Here is a 20,136-nt window from a genome sequence, read left to right as displayed (position 1 = left end):
CAGGATTAATCTTCCAGGAAGTAGGGACATCCAACCTAACAGCAGACGGGTTAACAATCTGAAGCACTTTAAATAGACCCACAAACTTAGGACCCAGCTTTTTAGAGGGAATCCTCAACCGCACGTTCTTTGAGGACAACCAAACCATGTCACCCACAGTAAACAAAACCTCCTTACGTTTCCTGTCAAAATACTTCTTGGACTTCTTGTTAGCCTCTTGAAGGTTGCAACGTATATTAATCCAAACTCTCTCCAAATCACCGGAAAAATTCTCCTCCTCCGGCACCGCCGACCCCAGTTTGGAGAACAAACCAAAAGACGGATGTCTCCCAGTGCAACAAATAAAAGGAGACACCCAGCAGAGGAGGATGCATGATTGTTAAGAGCAAATTCCACGAGAGGCACAAAACTCAGACCACACCTCTTGATTGTCCACCACAAAACAACGCAAAAACTGTTCAACATCCTGGTTCTTTCTTTCAGTCTGTCCATTAGACTCAGGATGATACCCAGATGAAAATGACAAATGGACTTCCAACCTGTCACAAAAAGAACGCCAAAAGCGAGCCACAAACTGAGGTCCTCTATCAGAAACAATATCCATGGGAACGCCATGAAGCTTGACAATCTCCTTAACAAACGCCTTAGCGAGTGTCTTGGCGCAGGGCAACGTAATGAATGGAACCAAATGACACATCTTACTAAAATGGTTCACGACCACCCAGATGGCAGTAAAACCCTCAGACACAGGAAGATCAGTAATAAAATCCATTGAGAGATGCGTCCAAGGCGCACTAGGAACCTCCAGAGGGCAAAGCAACCCCGCAGCAGGAGTACGTATGTGAAGCCTTTGACCTAGCACACACAGTACACTGACGCACCCACTTGATGACTTCTTTCTGCCATCCAGGCCTCCAAAAACTGCGACTGATAAGTCTCTTAGTCTCAGAAATTCCTGGATGACCTGCCAACCGAGACTCATGATACTCCACAAACAAATCTCTCCTAAAGGTTCTAGGCACGAACAACCTCCCATGGGGAGTGTTAGATGGGGCATCATCTTGAGCTTTCAGAATCCTATCCTCCAAAACGGAGTCCAATGCCGCCACCACAACTCCTTTCTGTAAAATGCTCTCCTCCTCCTCGGCACCGACCGTAGGAGAGAAGCTGCGAGATAAAGCATTGGCTTTAACATTCTTAGTACCAGGGATATAGGTAAGAGAAAAATGAAACCGAGAAAAAAAAAGTGCCCACCTAGCTTGACGGGCATTCAAGCGCTTGGCAGCATCCAGATAGAACAAATTCTTATGATCTGTGAAAACCTGAATAGGAAATCTAGCGCCTTCCAAAAAATGAAACCAATGTTCAAACGTGAGTTTAATAGCCAGCAACTCCCGATTTCCAACATCATAATTTAGTTCGGTTTCCGAAATTTTTTTCGAAAAGAAGGCACAAGGATGTACTCCATCCCTGTTCTCCTGAGACAAAACTGCTCCGACCCCCACCGATGAAGCATCGACCTCGACCAAAAAAGGCTTGGTCTCATCAGGCTACTTAAGGATAGGGGCAGAACTGAACCTCTCTTTGAGATACTTAAACGCTTCAATGGCATCAGTAGTCCACTGGACCGTATTCACATCTTTCCTGGTGAGATCTGTTAGAGGTTTAACAATTACAGAAAAATTCTTAATGAATTTCCTGTAATAATTGGCAAAACCCAAAAATCTCTGTATAGATTTCAAACCAATAGGCCTAGGCTATTCCTGCACAGCCTGAACCTTCACAGGGTCCATCTCAAAGCCCTCGCTGAAGACAATGTAACCCAAAAAACTAATTTTCTGCACAGCGAACTCACATTTCTCCAGCTTAGCAAAGAGTGAATTATCACTCAATAACTGCAAAACTTCACGTACACTCTGCCAATAAGACTCTAGATCAGGTGAATAAATCAAAATGTCATCCAAATACACAACCACATTCTTACCAATCAAAGGTCTCGGGATGTCATTAATAAGGTTCTGAAAAAATGCAGGTGCATTGGTAAGACCAAAAGGCATCACCAGATTCTCAAACTGACCTACCGGAGTGTTAAAAGCAGTTTTCCATTCATCACCCTCCTTCACTCGTAACAAATTGTATGCCCCCTCGAGATCAATTTTAGAGAACCACTTGGCCCCCACTAACTGGTTAAACAAGTCAGGAATTAGCGGCAATGGGTAGGAATTGCGTACGGTAATCTTATTAATTTCACGAAAATCCAGACATGGACGTAAACCGCCGTCCTTTTTTTTAACAAAGAAAAGTCCAACTGCCACAGATGACTTAGAAGGTCTAATGAGACCAGCAGCCAGGCTAGTCTGTATGTTTTCCTCCAAGGCCTTTCTTTCAGGGATAGTCAGATTAAACAAGCGACTCCTGGGAAGAGTAGCTCCCAGAACAAACTCAATGGCGCAATCATAATCCCTATGAGGAGGTAAAACTTGCGACTCCTCCGAAAAAAACCTCCAAAAATCTTGAATAGGTACCGGTAATTCCCCTTTTTCCACAGCCGCAATGCGACCATTACAACATTTATCATAGCACTTCGCACTTCAAGACTTAATCACATTAGTAGACCAGTCCAGTAAAGGATTGTGCAGTTTTAACCAAGGAAATCCTAGAACAACCGGAGAGGGTAAATTATCTAAAACCACCAAGTCCAAAATTTCTTGGTGAACTCCATTGATGGTGAGGGGAAATGCAGCAACCTTGTGAGTAATACATTTCAAGAGACTGTTAATAATTGCAATCACAGAAATAGGTGATGACAAAGGTTTGGATTTCAAGTTAAGTTTTTCCAAAAACCCTTTATCAATCACATTAAGTGTTGAACCACAATCCACAAATACCTGAAATTCAATCAAATCTCCCTGCAAAGTAGTACTCCCAGAAAGAAATACTCCTGTAGAACGTAAACAAGGAATACGGGCGTATCTGACCTTTTTTTTTTCTTTACTTAAACGAAGCTCACAATACTTAATCAAATGATCAGCTTTACCACAATAAAGATACAATCCCTCAGCGAACCTCCGGTCTCTTTCCTGAGAGCGGAGTGACATAGCCCCAACCTCCATCGGTTCTCCGCCATCTGAGCAGATTTTCTGGGGACTAGGACCTGACATTACAGGAGTCTTTACCTCATTCAGCCTGAACCTCAGCCTCCTGTCCACACGAACAGCTAATTGCATGGCATCCTGCAGAGTCTCAGGTGCAGGGAATGCAATTAGCAGATCCTTAACCCTTTCACTCAGACCAGCAAGAAATAAACATTTCAGAGCTGGATCATTCCATAAGACTTCTGAAGCCTATCTTCTGAAGTGTGTGCATTAATTTTCAACATCACCTGACCCCTGATTCAAACGCCTGAGTTCTGCCTCAGCAGATGAGATTCTATCAGGATCGTCATATAATAGACCCATAGTAGAAAAAAATTCTTCTACAGACCCTAAGCATGGATCATTAGGTTGGAGAGAAAAGGCCCACCCCTGTGATTCATTGCGCAAAAGTGACATAATAAAACCAACGCGCTGTGATTCATTTCCAGAGGACCTTGGTCTCACACGAAAATATAACAAACAAGCATTTTTAAAGGAAAAAAAAAACTTGATGTTTGCCATAAAAAACATCAGGTAGTCCTACCATGGGTTCCACAAAATCCATTCCAGAACAACTACTCACGTGTTGCTGGAGCTCGGCCACCTCCAGAGACAATCCCTGCAAGCGTTGAGCCAAATCCTGGATGGAAACCATACTGATCCCCAAATTTCTTTCCTTTTAGTTTTTTGGGCTGGACTTACTGTTATGATCTGCCACAAGTACTAAGGAAAGATAGGGGAAAGCTGTCCCTACAGTAAGACTAAGCAGAATCCCTACGATGTAGCGGGCTGCCTGTTCCTAGCGAACAGACCCGCCTTAGTCCTCGGCTAGTCTGAACGAAGACCTATAGCATAAGGGGAGGGGTCCCTAAAAGAACTAAGGACTGGGACAAAAATGGGATATCTCCTAAACAGAGAAGTTGTTGCAGAACACAAAAAGACAAACTGACTAAAAGGTACTAGAGTTCCCAGAAGGACCAAGCGAACTGACAGAGAAAGGCACCGAAGCACCTGGCTCGAGAAACAGTCAAACACTGAAGTCCAGCACAGCCAAAAGGGCGGAGCTGGAATATAAAGGCAGATTTTCACGTGACGACAAAACACAAGATGGAAAAAAAACAAACAGGTGGGTTCTAACAGATAAAACACAGTGGACCTACACCAGCAGATGGCATGGCTTCCCAAACCATCACTGATTGTGGAAACTTCACAGTAGACCTCAAGCATCTTGGATTGTGACTTTTCCACTCTTCCTCCAGACTCTGGGACCTTGATTTCCAAATAAAATGCAAAATTTACTTTCATCTGAAAACAACACCTTGTACCACTGAGCAACAGTCCTTGGCCCAGGTAAGACACTTCTGGCATTGTCTATTGGTCATGAGTGGCTAGACACAAGGAATGAGACACTTGTAGCCCATGTCCTGGATATGTCTGTGTGTGGTGGCTCTTGAAGCAATGACTCCAGCAGCAGTCCACTTCTTGTAAATCTCCCCCAAATTTTTTAATGGCCTTTTCTTAACAATCCTTTCAAGGCTGCGGTTAACCCGGTTGTTGTGCACCTTTTTCTACCACACTTTTTTCTTTCACTCAACTTTCCATTAATATGCTTGGATACAGCACTCTGTGAACAGCCAGCTTCTTTAGCAATGACCTTTTGTGGCTTAACCTCCTTGTGGAGTGTGTCAATGACTGCCTTCTGGACATTTGTCAAGTCAGCATTCTTCCCCATGATTGCGGAGCCTTCCGAAACCGACTAAAGAACCTTTTTCAACGCTTTGGAAGCCTTTGCAGGTGTGTTTTTTTCTAATTATTCTAATTTACTGAGATAATGACTTTTGTGTTTTCATTGGCTGCAAGCCATAATCATCAACATTAACAGAAATAAACACTTGAAATAGATCGTTCTGTTTGTAATGACTCTATATAATATATGAGTTTCACTTTTTGTATTGAAGAACTGAAATAAATTAACTTTTTGATGATATTCTAATTTTGTGAGAAGCATCTGTACCTATTCCATGTGTTGGAATCCAGAGGTGTATATACGGTACGCTCACTGTTAGTTTTCTGATAACTTGCCTATTAGTGCATTTGCAAAAAGAACTTCGGCACTCCATACATGAAAATATAAGAAATATTGTATCTAGACTAATGTCACTTTGAAAAATGAAGGTTTTTTGCGCATAATTTGGCCAATTTATGTGTGCCCATCAACCATGACAAGGTCACCTTCGTATGATGGGAAACTACGCTACGCTACCACTGGATATGCCACTCTTGGGCTGTAAGCCTGTATGGACAATATGTCTTTGCTTGGGCTTTTAACCTACAATGTATGGGCTGGTAGAGCTAGTTAAAACCACCTGTGACTGAATGGGAGGGACACATGGTCAGAAAAAAGGCTGTCAAACTTCTAATAGTGTGAACACGTACCTGCTGCAATGCTCCAGGAGCGGGATCCCAAAAATGATTAATAGAAAAAAAGAGAGGGGTTGCTCACTGGTCTATTCGGGTGCTCTGAAGAAAAGAGTAATCTCAATTGCATAAAGAACTTCGGCACTCCATACATGAAAATATAAGAAATATTGTATCTAGACTAATGTCACTTTGAAAAATGAAGGTTTTTTGCGCATAATTTGGCCAATTTATTTGTGCCCATCAACCATGACAAGGTCACCTTCGTATTATGGGAAACTACGCTACGCTACCACTGGATATGCCACTCTTGGGCTGTAAGCCTGTATGGACAATATGTCTTTGCTTGGGCTTTTAACCTACAATGTATGGGCTGGTAGAGCTAGTTAAAACACACCTGTGACTGAATGGGAGGGACACATGGTCAGAAAAAAGGCTGTCAAACTTCTAATAGTGTGAACACGTACCTGCTGCAATGCTCCAGGAGCGGGATCCCAAAAATGATTAATTAATCTGGAACTAAGTAAATTAAATCCGGCAATATATTGTATTAATCATTTTTGGGATCCTGCTCCTGGAGCATTGCAGCAGGTACGTGTTCACACTATTATTAGTTTGACAGCCTTTTTTCTGACCATGTGTCCCTCCCATTCAGTCACAGGTGGTTTTAACTAGCTCTACCAGCCCATACATTGTAGGTTAAAAGCCCAGGCAAAGACATATTGTCCATACAGGCTTACAGCCCAAGAGTGGCATATCCAGTGGTAGCGTAGCGTAGTTTCCCATCATACGAAGGTGACCTTGTCGTGGTTGATGGGCACAAATAAATTGGCCAAATTATGCGCAAAAAACCTTCATTTTTCAAAGTGACATTAGTCTAGATACAATATTTCTTATATTTTCATGTATGGAGTGCCGAAGTTCTTTTTGCAATTGAGATTACTCTTTTCTTCAGAGCACCCGAATAGACCAGTGAGCAACCCCTCTCTTTTTTTCTATTAATCATTTTTGGGATCCCGCTCCTGGAGCATTGCAGCAGGTACGTGTTCACACTATTAGAAGTTTGACAGCCTTTTTTCTGACCATGTGTCCCTCCCATTCAGTCACAGGTGGTTTTAACTAGCTCTACCAGCCCATACATTGTAGGTTAAAAGCCCAAGCAAAGACATATTGTCCATACAGGCTTACAGCCCAAGAGTGGCATATCCAGTGGTAGCGTAGCGTAGTTTCCCATCATACGAAGGTGACCTTGTCGTGGTTGATGGGCACAAATAAATTGGCCAAATTATGCGCAAAAAACCTTCATTTTTCAAAGTGACATTAGTCTAGATACAATATTTCTTATATTTTCATGTATGGAGTGCCGAAGTTCTTTTTGCAATTGAGATTACTCTTTTCTTCAGAGCACCCGAATAGACCAGTGAGCGACCCCTCTCTTTTTTTCTTTTTGCCTATTAGTGCAAACAGCCTACTGCCTCCTCTGTTGATCGTCTGCCAATCGTGTAATTTTCTGGACGATAGGGACAGCAGAGAGCTCTTCGCTACAAAGATCACAGCAGGTGGTTCTGCGTGACCTTCCCAGGCTGTGAAATTTGTGAATAAATCCTTGACAATAGAGGATACACTTTACTGATAAGAATAACTCTTTTAGAGAAACAATAGACAATACGGTAAAGAACTGGTCTACATGTAGTTAACGATATTCTACTTTCTGGAACTAAGTAAACTAAATCCGGCAATATATTGTATTAAGATGTTCCTTTTTTTAAGAGTTTACACAGCCTTTAAGAATTACAGATGGAATGTATTGCAAGGCTTAGTTCAGAGGTGGTGAAAAGAAAGTGAAAAAAATAATAGCTTGGCATATAAAAAAAAAGCAGTGTAAATTTTGTAAACCTGTGCCAGCGAATACATGTATGCTTGTAGAAAAGGTGAATTGTTAGTTTGTCCACATTTTAAAATAATAATTTACTAATTTCCTTATCTTTAGGCTTACCCAATGTTACTTTACCTTGTCAAGCTGACTCGCCCCCTGGGCCGTGGGGCACGCGGATCCGGGCGATAGGGAGACGCTGGGCGTAGTAGTGGCGGCCCGGTCCCGCGACTCAGGGTGGTCAGACCAATGGTAGTCTGCTACGTGCTTCAGATTATGTCCGACTACGCCACCCGTGGATTTGCGGTCATTAGATACCGCCGCTGCAAGGCAGTCCGCTGGGGCTGATGATGAATGCAGCTGGAATGGTGTGACTCCCCACGGGAAGAGTGCGGCCCCAGGGCAGTGTAGTGGATGTTGGGAGTGATGGTGGTGAGAGTCCCAGTACCGGTAGTGCTGGAGGCGCGAAGGAGCACACAGACAACAAGTTACAGTCCAGGGTCTTTACTCACAGTTCATTTGTTCCGGGTCACTTCTGTCAGCAGTGACCGCCCGAGCCGTGCTGCGTCCACCAGGTGTGGGGCTCGGTCAACTCCCAGGCAGTTCAGGAGCATGGCACAGGACCCCCTTTAATCCTTTCTCTGGCCTGCCTCACCAGTGACCCACTTTTGTCCAGCTGCCGCGGACTTGTGCGGTTAAACGTGGGACCCGTCCTCCGCTGTCCTATATGGTGCCTTCCTAGCAGGTTTGATGAGGTGTCGCACCAATAGATGATCACGACGACCGGTCTTTGGCTGAGGGTAGTTTCTCCTCCACCAACTTGGGATCCGGTACCCTTAATCTGCCTGACCCTTCACCCTGGATTCTCGTGGGTTCTTAGGGTCCCTTCCACCTTCTTGTTCCTGAGCCCTTCTGTTTCTCTGTCTCTTCCTCTCTTTCTCTGTTCCTTTCTGTTCCTTTCTCGTGGAGCTGGGATGAGACTTAATCACAGCTCCCTTTCGCCTCCTCTCACTCTCTTCTCCGGCCTCTCTCTAGGCCCGCTCCTGAGTGGAGCTCCTACAGAGCCTCCACTCCCGGTCTTCTCCTCTGACTGAACGAACCAAGATCTAAGATGGTGCCCACCTTTTATACCTCCCTCTGACCATGAGCCCAGGTGACCAGCAACCAATGGGCTCCTTCCTACGCTCAGGAACCAACCCCTATCTGCCCCTACAGCACTGGGTGTTCCACCCCCCTCCCCACTCCAGGCAGGGACATAGTCGGTCGTGCCTGCACTTCTGTCTAGTGGGAGCACTGTTGAGCTGTCCCTCGGAAATGGGGTGTGTGTGGTGTATGCAGCCTACCGAGTCCTGGTCCACACTCCATCCTTACCTGGGAGTGGAATATCACACCTCTGGTCTGAGGTGCAATACCCCTGTAGCGGCCAAACCCTCGGGGCGCTACATATCCGATGACTTGTAATTCATAGGAATCACCGCATCACGGAGCACAAATGTATTAATCAATTATACCCAGCCAAAATAGTTTGTAATTAATCTCACAATATGGGGGTTTGAAAAGTGACTTGTGCTAGTCTAACGCCATCCTCTGATAAAGTGATCGTGGTGACCCGCAATTATGTGACGGGGTCACCGATAGGCGGGGTAAGTGAAACGCTTCCGGCGCGGCACTGTTAAATGCCACTGTCAGAGATTGACAACGGCATTTAACTAGTTAACAGCGGTGGGCACATTTCAACTGTATAAATCAGCTGACATGTGCCCGGTTTAGTGCAGGCTCAGCACCGGAGCCTGCGCTGAACTGGGGGGTTATGACGTGGTGCGTACTATTGCGTACCACATCGTAAAGGGGTTAATATTCTCATGGTCTCAATAGTAGAGATTCACAGATTTAAGACAGAGTCACAGGAGCATGACACAGACTCATTTGTGTGCTAGTATTATGTAGGCAACTGTGCATATAGCCACTTAGCAGAAACTCAAAAGGCCCGATTCGTCAAGACGTTGTTCATGCCGGAGTCAGATGCTCCTCTTAATGAATTAGGACCTCTGTGTGCACCTTGCCACAAATCCTATTCCAGTCCCTGCTGGAGTAAGATTTGTGGCATAGGAAACAATGCCACCCATTTTGGTGGAGCTGGGAGAACTAGCGTGAAGAGTTGCTTCTAAATTTTGCAACTTTTCAAATCTGGCGTGAAATCTTTGATGCATCACACCCAAAGTTTTGAAGAATTGTGGGATTTGGAGGAGGATTTGGAGAGTTTTGTTCAGTTTCTGCTCCAAAACCTCTTCAAAAACTCCATGTGCACATAGACTTGAAGTGTTCATAGAACTTAGAAAGTGGTCAATCGGATGCAAATTCATCCAGCAACGTTCTCTCAACACTCGGATACCAGCTCGTCTCTGCTGGTTTCAATGGGGAGAACAGATAGGTATATTTTGTCACTGGCTGATACATATTCAAAATATGATATGAAGGACCTCACATGGGGTATTTCATTTATAAGTTTAACAATCACACAGAATGACTTTGGAAGCACAAGAGTTAATATAAGTTTATATAAAATCCAGAGCAGATTTAGTGGTCGTCCGCTTATAACACAGGATTTAGCGTGTGCTCTTGAAGCTTAACTTTTAGAAGAGAAAGAAACGTTGAAATTCCTTAGTGTTGAAACAACGCTCTTGTTTTATTTTAATCATTTCACAAAAAGCTCTTTTGCTGAACTTGGCACAGCGAGTTTTATTTTTCATGTTCCCGGATTTGTAGTCCTTTTCAGCACCAAGGGCAGATGAGATCTTCCAAAAACTTACTCAGCAAATTCATTGGCCAAAAATGAATACAGGTAGTCCAGAGAACGTTTATTAAACATGAAGAAAACAAAAGGACTCTGCTTAACCTTTGCAGCTCTATTATATAGATCACAACTTTTTTTTTTAAATGCATGGAAGATGGAACAGAGTCTTCTGTACAAATCTCTAACATCATCATGGTGGATGTCTAGAAAAGTCTGAAAGGAGTGAGCTAGATAATAGGATTTACAAAGCTTTACTGGCTTACTATAAGACTTTATGAAAATGGACATTTTGTGGACCTGTGTTCTATAATTCTGAAATATGGCAACCAAAGGAATCTATGGGTCAACGCTGGGTCTCCGATTCCATACAGAGGTTTTCAAAGTTTCTTTCTCAACTAGTTTTAGTGGAGAAAATGAAAATAGTTGTAATAATTCAAAAAGGGCTTTCACTATCAGGCTTGACACTAGGCAATATTCTTAGCAGACTCTAAGAGTTTTTCTGTTTTTCATCCTTTAACTCCATATAGTAATCTGGTCTTTGCCACAGGAGCCCAATCTGTGTAGTAGCTACTGACCGGAGGATACAGTAATACATATTCAGCAATAGCCAAATCAGAGTCCAAGAGATTAGGCAGATTAAAAGGATAGAGAGAGGTTAGACAGTCCAACGTGAAACCAGAGTGCGTATCTAGGGATTATTCCGTACATAATACTTAGTAATTTCAGTAATTCAACTGGATAGCACATACAATGCTACACAATACTATCTATAATCAAGTTTATATATTCCAAGGTCTCCAACTTTATTAGCAGAACAATAAATATCTAAAACCAGGAAACACAAATTATACAGTATAAATATTCGAAGAGCTAAACAACCTGAATTATATGAATTATCCCAAAACCTTTAAAGCCCCAACATATGACGACTCCAAAAGAAGAACAACCCCAACATATGACTTCAGCAAAAGCAGGACAACCCCAACAAATGACTATTCTAAAAGCAATGCAACGCTAAAAAATGACTGCTCCAAAAGCAGGACAACACCAACATATGACTACTCCAAAAGCAGGACAACACCAGCATATCACTACTCCAAAAACAGGACAACACCAACATATGACTACTCCAAAAGCAGGACAACACCAACATATGACTACTCTAAAAGCAGGACAACACCAACATATGACTACTCCAAAAGCAGGACAACACGAACATATGACTACTCCAAAAGCAGGAGAACCCCCAATATATGTCTACTCCTAAAGCAGGACAACCCCCAACATATGTCTACAACAAAAGCAGGACAACCCCCAACATATGACTACTCCAAAAACAAGACAACACCAAGATATGACTACTCCAAAAGCAGGACAACACCAACATATGACTACTCCAAAAGCAGGACAACACCAGCATATGACTACCCCAAAAGCAGGACAACACCAACATATGACTACTCCAAAAGCAGGACAACACCAACATATGACTACTCCAAAAGCAGGAGAACCCCCAACATATGTCTGCTCCAAAAGCAGGACAACCCCCAACATATGACTACAACAAAAGCAGGGCAACCCCCAACATATGTCTACAACAAAAGCAGGACAAACCCAACATATGACTACTCCAAAAACAGGACAACACCAACATATGACTACTCCAAAAGCAGGACAACACCAACATATGACTACTCCAAAAGCAGGACAACACCAACATATGACTACTCCAAAAGCAGGAGAACCCCCAACATATGTCTACTCCAAAAGCAGGACAACCCTCAACATATGACTACAACAAAAGCAGGGCAACCCCCAACATATGTCTACTGTTATGATCTGCAACATGTACTAAGGAAAGATAGGGGAAAGCTATCCCTAAAGTAAGACTAAGCTGAATCCCTACAATGTAGCCGGCTGCCTGTTCCTAGCGAACAGACCCGCCTTAGTCCTCGGCTAGTCTGAACGAAGACCTATAGCATAAGGGGAGGGGTCCCTAAAAGAACTAAGTACTGGAACAAAAATGGGACACCTCCTAAACAGAGAAGTTGTTGCAGAACACAAAAAGACAAACAGGAAAAAAGGTACTAGAGGTCCCAGAAGGACTAAGTGAACTGACAGAGATAGGCACCGAAGCACCTGACTAGAAAAACAGTCAACAACACTGACGTCCAGCACAGCCAGAAGGGTGGAGCTGGAATATAAAGGCAGGTGGTCACGTGACCGCAAAACACAAGATGGAAAAAACAAACAGGAGGGTTCTAACATCTACAGCAAAAGCAGGACAACCCCCAACATATGACTACTCCAAAAACAGGACAACCCCAACATATGACTACTCCAAAAGCAGGACAACACCAACATATGACTACTCCAAAAGCAGGACAACACCAACATATGACTACTCCAAAAGCAGGACAACACCAACATATGACTACTCCAAAAGCAGAACAACACCAACATATGACTATTCCAAAAGCAGGAGAACCCCCAACATATGTCTACTCCAAAAGCAGGACAACCCCCAACATATGACTACAACAAATGCCAGGCAACACCAACATATGACTACAACAAAAGCAGGGCAACATCAACATATGACTACTCCAAAAGCAAGACAACACCAACATATGACCACTCCAAAAACAGGACAACACCAACATATGACTGTTCCAAAAGCAGGACAACACCAACATATGACTACTCCAAAAGCAGGACAACACCAACATATGACTACTCCAGAAGCAGGACAACACCAACATATGACTACTCCAAAAACAGGACAACACCAACATATGACTACTCCAAAAGCAGGACAACACCAACATATGACTACTCCAAAAGCAGGACATCACCAACATATGACTACTTCAATAACAGGACAACACCAACATATGACTACTCCAAAACCAGGACAACACCAACATATGACTACCCCAAAAGCAGGACAACACCAACATATGACTACTCCAAAAGCAGGACAACACCAACATATGACTACTCCAAAAGCAGGAGAACCCCCAACATATGTCTACTCCTAAAGCAGGACAACCCCCAACATATGTCTACAACAAAAGCAGGACAACCCCCAACATATGACTACTCCAAAAACAAGACAACACCAACATATGACTACTCAAAAAGCAAGACAACACCAACATATGACTACTCCAAAAGCAGGACAACACCAACATATGACTACCCCAAAAGCAGGACAACACTAACGTATGACTACCCCAAAAGCAGGACCACACCAACATATGACTACTCCAAAAGCAGGACAACACCAACATATGACTACTCCAAAAGCAGGAGAACCCCCAACATATGTCTACTCCAAAAGCAGGACAACCCCCAACATATGGCTACAACAAAAGCAGGGCGACCCCCAACATATGTCTACTGTTATGATCTGCAACATGTGCTAAGGAAAGATAGGGGAAAGCTGTCATAGTAAGACTAAGCTGAATCCCTATGATGTAGCCGGCTGCCTGTTCCTAGCGAACAGACCCGCCTTAGTCCTCGTATAGTCTGAACGAAGACCTATAGCATAAGTGGAGGGGTCCCTAAAAGAACTAAGTACTGGAACAAAAATGGGACACCTCCTAAACAGAGAAGTTGTTGCATAACACAAAAAGACAAACAGACAAAAAGGTACTAGAGGTCCCAGAAGGACCAAGCGAACTGACAGAGATAGGCACCGAAGCACCTGACTAGAAAAACAGTCAACAACACTGAAGTCCAGCACAGCCAGAAGGGCGGAGCTGGAATATAAAGCCAGGTGGTCACGTGACCGCAAAACACAAGATGGAAAAAACAAACAGGAGGGTTCTAACATCTACAGCAAAAGCAGGACAACCCCCAACATATGACTACTCCAAAAACAGGACAACCCCAACATATGACTACTCCAAAAGCAGGACAACACCAACATATGACTACTCCAAAAGCAGGACAACACCAACATATGACTACTCCAAAAGCAGGACAACGCCAACATATGACTACTCCAAAAGCAGGACAACACCAACATATGACTACTCCAAAAACAGGACAACACCAACATATGACTACTCCAAAAGCAGGACAACACCAACATATGACTACTCCAAAAGCAGGAGAACCCCCACCAAATGTCTACTCCAAAAGCAGGACAACCCCCAACATATGACTACAACAAAAGCAGGGCAACACCAACATATGACTACTCCAAAAGCAGGACAACCCCCAACATATGACTACAACAAAAGCAGGGCAACACCAACATATGACTACTCCAGAAGCAGGACAACCCCCAACATATGACTACAACAAAAGCAGGGCAACACCAACATATGACTACTCCAAAAGCAGGACAACACGAACATATGACTACTCCAAAAGCAGGACAACACCAACATATGACTACTCCAAAAACAGGACAATACCAACATATGACTACTCCAAAAGCAGGACAACACCAACATATGACTACTCCAAAAGCAAGAAAAACCCACCATTTATCTTCTCCAAAAGCTGGACATCCCCAACAAATGGCTACTTGAAAAGCAGGACAACCTTAACATATGACTACTACAAAAGAGAACAACTTCAACATATGACTTCTCCAAATTCAGGACAACCCACCATATATCTACTTCAGAGGCTGGACAACCACAACATATGAGTACTCCAAAAGCAGGACAACCCCAACATATGATAGCTCCAAAAGCTGGACAACCCCATTATTTGGATTTCTCCAAAAATGCTACAAGCTCAAACATATGAATATCCCAAAAAGTTGGAAAACTTCAATGACTTTAATAGCCCAAAAGCAAGGAATCCCCGACCATATGAATATCCTAATTTGTGATACCAAGCTTTCTCAAAAACACATATATGTATTAAGTTACAAAATAAAAAAATTAAATGAAGAATTTATATATACTGGTGACAGCCCTTCTCAATCGATATACTGGTGACAATCCTTGTCAGTCAATGAATACATGCACCAAAGAAATGGGTAACTCAACATAAAAATGTATATGTTACATAAAAGGAACCACGTTTTAATAGACACATTTTCCAAAAGGATTTACACATTGTGATATCAGACAGGAACTTGCAAGAAACCCGCATGAAAAAGGCTAGAACAGAATGGTCCATTTGGCAAATCTCTTCTGCTTTTTGTGGCTTCCTATCTCTAACATCCTCCATACACTGTACTGTATGACTTCATCCTTCTAATGGTATGCAGCCTGGCAGCTCATAGTTATATATGAAGCCCCCCTTCATAAATACTTCAATTGCACTGAGCTGGAAGAACATATTTAGCCTTTGTTGGCTGCTCCAGCGATTCTGTACAATTGCTGGCAAGTCTTGTCTTGGAGCTGCAAATGCTTATTTCTTCCAGGCATACAATAGGAAGAATGGAAATATGTAAAATAAACAGTTTTTATTGTTTTTATCAAAGTCATTATAGTTAACATTATACATGAGAACTATAAATAAAGCTCTCTCCTCTGTGATGTGATGGATTGGATATAACTAATGAATCTGCTCATGTTTCGTTGCATAGAGGCCAACCCGGCTATTCTCACTGAGTGTCCATGGTTTTCATTTGCATGTGTCCGCCTATAAACTCGTGGCAACAATTCAAGCTGATATAACTCACTTTATAGTAAACATAAGATATATGAACTGTTTCTAAAAGATGTAAGTCCTCAGAGTATAGATTATTGCACTTAATTTTAGATTAGACTTGGCATACTAGAAAAGTATTAGGAAAACAGCTTTGACTTAACCACAATTTAATTCCCTTCAAATTTTCAAAAATTAAATGGTGCTTGGAAATTCATATTTCCAAATACTTGATCAAATGTCTCTATTAGCTAATTGCTCATATCTATTTGGGCCAAACAGATTATAAGAATTTTCTTTGTTGTTCCAATTATGCCAAGTGATAGTGATGTCAAATTTACAGTCTTAGCTGGAGGGTCACTTTAAGATGTTGTTTCAACAAACTTTGCATAAATCATTGGTACAAGCAAACATAAGAAACCTTGTAAAATATCTTATCACAAAAATGTGTTTTCTTCTCCAGTTATAACCACTGAATTTCCTCCCTTGCCCCTGAACTCATTTACTTTGAAAAATAACTCAAATCTGCCTTAGTCAAAGCAAAACCAGCTGCCTGTTCACTGAAGTATCAGGTTACAGAGAGCGGAGGAGAAGAGGACTGAGGAGCACTCCGCACAGTGAGAAAACAGGCAGAGAGACAAGCAGGCTGTATGGAAGACATTTTTTGTGCTGGATTCAAAGAACACAGCTCAGTGATGATGTATAATGTCTTCCATGCTGCTGCTTTGTAATAGCGGCAAGAAAGCCTTTAAGAGAATTCTTACAGGATGCTTCAAAGATGGAGAGAGATTGCCATCTGCTGGTCCGACACAGTCAAGTGGAACCAAGATGTGCAAGGGAAGTTGAAGGGGGAGCAGATATAGACTCTGGATCCAGTCAGGTGACTTCCAGGAAGGAGTTCCTGGGTATAAGAGGCCAGCGCGCCAAGGATGGGGTGGTTTTGGCGCCAAGCAGCAGAGAGGAGCAGACGGGCTCCCTACATGCTGAGAAGCCACGCGTGGCAGGCCTAAGCCAGAGGCCTGCAAGGTGCCACAGCCGGACATGGGTCGATGAGCTCCGGATCCCTCACAGATGTGCCCCGAGTGCTGTGCCTACTGAGGAGAGTCGGAACCTGCTTGCGGTGCTGAGTGAGTTTGCGGAACCCGACGTTGCCCGCCCACAGACGAGGTCTGGACCCCCCTATCCATGGCTTGAGAGACTGCCTCCAACGGTCAGGAAGAGAGGAGTTGGGAGACGGCTGCGCCAGGAAGGTCACGCCAGTGAAAGCAGAGGAGCTGCATACGTGAACAGGGCCGTCACTTCTAATGTTCACTCACAGTACCAGGGCCAGTTGGGTTTAGGTACTCAGGTTGGGAGGGGAACGGTTGGGGCGGTAGAAGCTAAACATGATTTAATTGACTTTGTCCAGAAAAGACTTTTGGCCTAGTGGGAATAACCGGTGACCCCCACTAGGGCCATATACAGAGTTAAAGAACTGACGTGGTGACTCCCATGATTGGGTGCACCGCACTACCTTGAGAGACTTTGCATTTTATTAATATTTCAAATTACCGTTCATTACCCCTGTTGCCATTCCCTTGTTCAGAATACCTGTCATATCTGTATATAAACTGTTTATATTCTTCTCTGACTATCCTCGCTTTGTGTCTCTGTGTGTTGCATTCCGGCACCTGCATTACAGCTTCTCTCTGTGTGATATACAGAAAGACGAACTATACTATATACTGTACCGTCTATGGGAGACATTATAAAAAGTAGTATCCCTCCACTAGCTCAGAAACAACTGAAGATGTGGTAAATCTGGATAGTGAGAGGACATCACAGCTCATAGCTTAGGCATATACTGTAAATAAGGAGGAAAACTACAGAACACTGAAGAAACTACGAATGGTGCGTGACAGAATAGCGAAGTAGAAGATTAGTGTGCGGAAAAGAGAATAATACAGGTTTCATTGAGAGTGAGAGAGATAGGAGAGTCAGAGTGACATACATGCCTTTTTAGGGCAATTGGAGTCTTTGGAATATTTTCGATTCTCATTGAATTAAATTGCTGCAAATCAATTTTCCTGGCAAAGTTCTCCAAAGCCGTCAGTGTCAAATTTCAAAAGATTTGCTCATTTCTAGTGCATGTACATTTTGTCAGTAGGATGTAATAAGAACAAGATTTTAGCCTCTAAGTGTGAACAATAATTGTTTCCATTCACCGATTGCAATAAATCTTACAAACTGTGAGGAACTAAAACAAAATATTTTATAAAGGATTTTACCTTTTCATTATGCAAAGTTAAACCTTTTTTACTATTTTTTTTGTATTATTTCTCAATACAGCCCAATACAGGGGCATGTATAGAAATTATAGGGCCACATAACAGAAATTTTAATTGGGTCCCCCCACACCTCCAAAAAAAAATATTCGGCTGGATCATAGAAGAGCTTATCTGACTACTTTGCAGTCCTTACAAAGTAATGCTTCTCCTATTGTAGCAAAACCTACAAAAGACAAAAATATATCTCATACCCTACCATCATTATATATAAATGTAAAGCAAAGTTGCATAATAAATATAGGGTACTTAGTGAACTATTTTTGATCAAAAAAAGTATACAAGCCGTCCCACCAGCGGCAAGGTGACCCTAAATTGGGACGGTACCTATACTGCCTATATTAAAAACCTTACTGTATATCAAAGTTGAAGTAATGCATATAATATGGGGCGGCTTGTATACTTTTTTTGATCAAAAATAGTTCACTAAGTAGTGTACCCTATATTTATTATGCAACTTTGCTTTACATTTATATATAATGATGGTAGGGTATGAGATATATTTTTGTCTTTTGTAGGTTTTGCTTCTTTTTGCTAGTGTGAACATGCTCCTATTTCTTGCATGTCTACCATCTTAGACCTCAGTTCACATTCCTATTGTAGCAAGTAGATTCCCTTTTAATTGCCCTCATTAAGTATGATGCCAAGAAAAGTGCCCATCAAACACAGTAAGGTGGCACCATAGTAAATTTCTTCACAGTACCCTACACACACAGAGTATAATGACCCTACTGTAACCCTTCCTCCCCCCTTGACAAAGTGTGGTGACCCCAACACAGTATGATGCCCCAACTGTGACCCCAACACAACTCTCTACACAGTATGATGGCCCCAACCCTTCACACTGTAAAATGGCCCCCACCAGCCCTCCAAAGAGCATAATGGCCTCCACACAGTGTAATGGACCCCACACAAACGTCCACACTGTATAATTGTTTGCATAAAGTATAATGGCCCCCACTAGCCCTCCAAACAGTATAATGGCCCCCCACATAGCCCCCCAAATATTATAATGGCGCACGACATAGCCCTACAAATGGCATAATGGCTCACCACATAGCCACAATGCTGGCACCGGGACCCCCTGAGCTCATGGGCCCCATAACAGCCGTGTGGCCTGACGGTATACTATTGGTGGTACGACACAGGTCCAATATCGATAGACTTGAATATAGACAAAAAACACAATTCTTATTGCAAACTTCACCTACCTGAAAAAGAAAAAGAGAGAAGGGGTGAGAAAGAAAAAGGAATGTTAATTTTAATTTAACACAAAGAAAATGAACTGCTCAAAGTCCAGGTCTATAGGAAATTAAAGCTTTCTCCTCTTTCACCTCTATAGCACTCACCATTGGAGAAAAAAAAGCAATGCCTCTTTACAAAACATCTTTTTATAGTAGATTAAGTTTTTTGCTCATTACTTATTTCTCCATCAACACTTCTGGAGTAACGCCTTGCAGATCTTTCAAAAGTAAGTCCTGTACAGAAGATTAAACAAAACAGCAAAAAATCAATTTGAGGTGCCTAATATATCACACACATAATACCTGTCACTTCTCTATGCAAAATGAGAATAGGGCGTCTTTGTACAGCAAACGGGTTGTTAGCTTTCAGAAATGACCTTGCTGATCCTGTGCAGGACAGGTATTCCAACCACACATGGGTTCAACATATCCCAGCGTCCTTTGGCACATTTTAAAGTGGCAGCAGGAATGAAACTGTTTTTCGTTTATTTTATACATAGCGGGAGCCAGAAAGTCTACTGAAGCATGATCTCACTCATAATAAAAATGAACTGCTTTATATTATTATGTTACAAAGCGTAATAAAAATATGTTACAGGAGAACCTTCAAAATATTGTAACCGGGGTTGATTGATGAGTCTTAACTATTGAAAGCACTTGACACACAGGTTACCCCGAGTTAGTCTCTACAGAACCTAAACAAGCTTTTATAGAGCGTTACCCTCCCAAA

General features: G+C 42.5%; 1 long non-coding RNA gene across 1 annotated transcript in view; it reads left to right on the top strand.

The window, feature by feature from the left end:
• Positions 1–17,423, top strand: part of LOC141271259 (uncharacterized) — a 152,690-nt gene extending 135,267 nt beyond the window's left edge. The window contains exon 4 of the long non-coding RNA XR_012321874.1: positions 16,302–17,423. This is a non-coding gene — a long non-coding RNA (uncharacterized lncRNA). The remainder of the gene's footprint in view (positions 1–16,301) is intronic.
• Positions 17,424–20,136: the final 2,713 nt, after the last annotated feature.

This window comes from Phyllobates terribilis, unplaced genomic scaffold, assembly GCF_046119375.1.
Source record: "Phyllobates terribilis strain yellow unplaced genomic scaffold, ASM4611937v1 Scaffold_5__5_contigs__length_657084704, whole genome shotgun sequence".
In the NCBI taxonomy this organism is placed as follows: Eukaryota; Metazoa; Chordata; class Amphibia; order Anura; family Dendrobatidae; genus Phyllobates; species Phyllobates terribilis.
The sequence above is the reverse complement of the archived record's forward strand: the minus strand, read 5'-3'. Positions and strand labels throughout refer to the sequence as shown.